The sequence below is a fragment of the Rhinopithecus bieti genome, unplaced genomic scaffold (assembly GCF_001698545.2).
Source record: "Rhinopithecus bieti isolate Rb0 unplaced genomic scaffold, ASM169854v2 scaffold_62788, whole genome shotgun sequence".
In the NCBI taxonomy this organism is placed as follows: Eukaryota; Metazoa; Chordata; class Mammalia; order Primates; family Cercopithecidae; genus Rhinopithecus; species Rhinopithecus bieti.
The window spans coordinates 448,501-453,696 of record NW_016823884.1 but is presented as its reverse complement, the minus strand read 5'-3'; the positions used below and the strand labels follow the sequence as shown (position 1 = coordinate 453,696).

At 40.8% G+C, this 5,196-nt stretch overlaps 1 pseudogene; it reads left to right on the top strand.

Annotated features, from left to right (window-relative positions):
- The first annotated feature begins 242 nt into the window (after positions 1–242).
- LOC108521927 (nucleolar protein 8-like) lies at positions 243–4,049 on the top strand (annotated as a pseudogene).
- Positions 4,050–5,196: the final 1,147 nt, after the last annotated feature.

The window sequence follows — 5,196 nt, the reverse complement described above, 5'->3', positions numbered from 1 at the left end:
AAAGTGCTGGGATTACACACATGAGCCACCACGCCTGGCCTACCAGGCCTTTTAAAAAGTGAACTCAGGGGCTGCAGCAGTGCTGGCTGTAGGTGATGACATGGTGAGGAGTGGGTTTGGGGCATGAGAATCACAAAGCAGTTTCCAAGCCTCTCTCTTTACGTCTCTGGGTCTTCTCGGAGAAACAAGGCTGAGAAAATTACTTTTCCCACTAAAACACACCAAGTATATGCCCAGCCTTCATGAAAATGAACAGAGAAATGAAGCACCTTTATGTGGGTGGCCTTGGCCAGGAAATTTCTGAGACAGACCTACAAAATCAGTTCAGCAGATTTGCAGAGGTTTCGGATGTGGACATCATCACAGGGAAAGATGACCAAGGAAACCCACAGAAAACCTTTGCATATATCAACATCAGTGTAGCAGAAGCAGACCTGAAAAAATGTATGTCTGTTCTAAGGAAAACAAAATGGAAAGGTGGAGCATTACAAATTCAACTAGCAAAAGAAAGCTTTTTGCACAGATTGGCCCAAGAGAAAGAAGCAGCAAAAGCTAAGAAAGGAAAACCAACAAAAGGTAACAGCAACTTGTTAGAAAAGATAGGAGGAGTGGAATTCCATATGAAAGCTGTGCCAGGGACAGAAGTGCTAAAGTATAAGAGTTGGGTTGTGAGCAAATTCAGAAGAGTGTTACTTGTTCTTCACCTTAAAAATTATCATAAATATAAAATTATGAAATATGATCCCTCAAAATCCTGCCACAACCTAAAGAAGATAGGGGAGGATTTCACAAACACCGTTCCTATATCCAGCTTGACTTGGGAATTGGAAGGAGGGAATGACCCTATGAGTAAGAAACAGTGAGGAGACTTCTCTGACTTCCATAGCCCTCCCAAGAAGATGATAAAAGTGCAGAGGGATGAGAGTTCCACTGGGTCTCTGACCATGAGTCCAAGGCCCAGGTGGGTAATAGAGAGACCACCCTTAACACAGCAACAGGCTGCACAGAAAAGAACTTGTGATTGCATTACTTCTTCTAAATCACCTCCTGTACCTGTTTCTGATACTCAGAAACTTAAAAATCTACCTTTTAAGACTTCTGGCTTGGAAACTGCCAAGAAGAGAAATAGCATTTCTAATGATGATATTGATTCTGAAGATGAATTAAGAATGATGATTACAAAAGAGGAAAACTTATAGAGAACTGTACAGCCCTCAATACATGAATCTGAAAATGATCTCTTTGGAGTTGTAAGGGATGATTTCAAATCAGGAATTCACAAATTGCATTCTTCAATAGGTTTAGGTATTAAAACTAATGTCTCTTACCATGACAGTGATGATATTATTAGAAATGATTGTGAGTTTGACTCAGGAGATACAGATGAAATCATTGCGATGAAAAAAAATGTTGCTAAGGTCAAAAACAGTAAGTACAGCATTTTCACAAATGGAAAATCTACAGACAAGAAAACTTCCTTCAAAAATAGAGAAATCTGTGAGCTTTCTGATCACTGTATTAAAGTACAAAAAAGAAAAAGCAATGTAGAGTCAGCCCTCGGTCATGGATTAAAGCCTCTTAATCGCAAATCTCCCTCTCAGTGCAGTAGCGGTGAAGATGCTGATTCTGCATCAGAATTAGCTGACTCTGAAGGAGACAAGGAGTATAATGCCATGATTTACAAAAAAAAAACAAACAAACTGCCTTCGTGTGAATCTTACTTTAGCTGATTTGGAACAATTGGCTGGCACTGATCAGAAAGTTCCAAATGAAAATACTGAGAGTGATGGACCAGAAACCATGACACAATGCAAGTCTGACAGAGGCTTCAAAAGCCCCAACACTCCCACTGGCCTCCACAGACGCAGAGAGTGTATTTGTCCTGAGGACATTGTGGCTTCCCTGTTAGAAGGAGAGGAGAGCACCTGCGGCAAACAGAAAACAAAGAAAAACAACTTAAAGCCAAAATTCCAGGTTTTCAAGGGAGAAGGCTGTTCATATGAAAAGGAGTCAATAAAAAAAAAAATCATTGAAAGACAGTGTTGCCCCTAACAATATTAATAAAGATCAGAATTCCATGAAACATGTGGATCCCAGTATCATATCCATGGAAGATGGGTCCCCATATGTTAATGGCTCATCGGGTGAACTGCCTCCATGCCAACATGCAAAGAAGGCAAATGGCCCAAACTATATTCAGCCTCAAAAAAGACAGAACACTGTAATCCCAGCACTTTGGGAGGCCGAGGCAGGGGGGATCACGAGGTCAGGAGATCAAGACTATCCTGGCTAACAGTGAAACCCCGTCTCTACTAAAAATACAAAAAAATTAGCCCGGGGTGGTGGTGGGCGCCTGTAGTCCCAGCTACTCAGGAGGCTGAGGCAGGAGAACGACGTGAACCCGGGAGGCGGAGCTTGCAGTGAGCTGAGGTCGCACCACTGCACTCCAGCCTGGGCGACAGAGTGAGACTCCATCTCAAAAAAAAAAAAAGAACACTTTTGAGAGCCAGGATCGCAAGGCAGTGTCCACTAGCAGTTCTGAAAAGCGAAGTAAGAATTCTATTTCTAGTTTATTGCCATTAGAAGGTAAGAAGTCCTTAAGTCTTAGCGCAAAGACTCACAACATCGGCTTTGACAAAGACAGTTGCCGTAGTGCCACAAAGACAGAAGCTTCAGAGGAAGAGAGGTCTGACTCGAGCAGCCTCCGGTCTCTTGAGAAATCACCAAAGGTATTATCCAAGGACACCGAGGAAATCAAAACTGATTTCTCACTTTCTATTAGTAATTCCTCTGATCTGAGTGGTAAGGATAACCACGCTGAAGATGATGAGAAGCACTTGGCAGCCTTGGAAACGAGGCAAAAAGCAAAAGAAGCGCAGAAGAAGCTGGGGCACAATGCTCTGACAAATGTGGATGGTCATTCAGAGGATAAGCTAACGCACATCATCTTCGGTTCTGACAGTGAATGTGAAACAGAGGAGACATCTACTCAGGAGGAGAGCTGTCCAGGAGAGGAATGGGTGAAAGAGTCTATGGGTGAAACATCAAGGAAGCTGCCTGATAGCAGTGATGATGAGGAATCTGATTCTGAAGATAACAGTAACAGGCTCAAAATTAAACCTCAGTTTGAGGGCAGAGCTGGACAGAAGCTCATGGATTTACAGTCACACCTTGGCACTGATGACAGATTCTGCATGAACTCTTGATTTCAAGAAAGTACAGTGAAGAGGAACAGGAAGAGTTAAATGAAAAGAAAACTACTAGGAAGAAGAGAGCCTGCTGAAGAAGAAAAGAAAGCCCTGAATGTTGTACAAAGTGTTTTGCAAGTCAACTTAAGCAATTCTACAAAGAATCAGTAGCTGCTAAGAAATTTAAGGACAGCATACATTATGATCCAACGAAGCAAGACCGTGCCACTTACGAAAGAAAAAGACACGATAAACCAAAAGAAAGTAAAGAAAAACAAAAAAAGAAAAGGGAGGAAGCTGAAAAGCTACCTGAGGTGTCCAAAGAAAGGTATCATAACATTGCTATGGATCTGAAAGAAATATTTCAAACTTCAAAATATACCAGTGAAAAGGAAGAGGACACACCCTGGAATGAGGAGTGTGGCAAAGAGAAACCTGAGGAAATCCAGGACCCTGCAGCTCTGAGCAGTGGGGCTGAGCAGCCCAGCAGGTTCACGTTCTCCTTTTTTGATTCAGACAGTAAAGACGTAAAGGAAGAGACTCACAGAGGTGAAACAGACGGGTTCTGGAGACGAGAAAGACCCATGTTTCCAAGACAGCAGTTCCGAAGAGGAAGATGTTACTGAAGGAACAGATCACAGAAAGTCCAGTCCTGGAGAAGCATCATTACCTGAGAAAGAGACCACGAGGTTTTTCTTTTTCTCTAAGAATAATGAAGGACTTCAAGCAGGTTCTGATTTATTCTGGAGAGGAGCGGAAAGGAATATTAGCAGGAACTCTTGGGAGGTCAGAACAGACAACCTGCGTATGGATTGTCCGAAGAAACATAAAGATGCAAAAAGGAAAATGAAACCAAAATAATAAAAATCAGCATTGAGTATGATGCCGAATGTGAACAAGGCTCACCTAAGAAACGGACCCAGAAAATAGTTTTAGCTGACAAAAAAGAAATTTCAGAGTGGAGGAATTTTAAAAATATGGCTGATGGAGTATCATTCTGGTTATCACCTTTTTCTGTGGAACTCCTCTGCATTTCTTCCTAAGCAATTACTTCAGAAAGTTAAATTCAACTCCTTAAAAAGGAAAAAAAAGTGAATTCAATAACATCATTAAACATCTTAGCCATACTCAAATTGCCCACTTGTCCTCAAAATGTCTCTTACAGCTGTTTAAATTTCAGCATCCAGCCAAGTTCACACATTACATTTGGATGCTGTATTTCTTTAGTCTTCCATTGTGACCCTCTGATCTTCCTGACACCAAATCCTTTGACAAGTCCAAGCCAATTGTTCTACAGAATGTTCCATCTCCTGAATTTATTTGACAGTTTCCTCATGATTGGATTTAGACAAGACATTTCTGGCAAGAACTCCACTTAGGTTATGCTGTGTACCTCCCACTCCATCACATCCAGAGGCACCTAATAGCCTGACCCATTGTTGCAATGGGGACAATGGTAACTGCCAGGTCTCTCCATTGCAAAGGCATACTCTATCACATCGTAATTAATAAATAATACATGGTGTGATTTTTCAAAACTGTGTGAATACCCCATCCTTCAACAATCTTGCTAAAAACCTCTGAATGATTTTTAGCATTCAGAGATGGTTCTCACCTAAATCAATTATTATACCAGGAAGTTTGCAAAACAGATTTTCTAATTCTATAATTCTTTCTGTACTTATTAGCTGGCATTCTGCTTTAAAGAAAAGCTTTTCTTTTCTCCTTTATCTTCCTCCCTCTCTTTCTTTCTTCCTAGTATCACTTTGGAATCAAGAAATGTTTATATTTGTTATATTTCAGTATAATTACTATTGATTTTGAAGTTCAAATTATCCCTAATTAGGTTAATAGGAGTCCTTTTCAGCCAGCTCCTTGGTTTTTTGATAGCTCTATCATTATTTGAGCATTTTCATAGTTACCTAGTCAATAAAATATTTCAGGCTAAACCGAGACTTTTCTTCCTCAAAATCTGGAATCAGCCATTTCTCCAAACAAGGCTAATTCA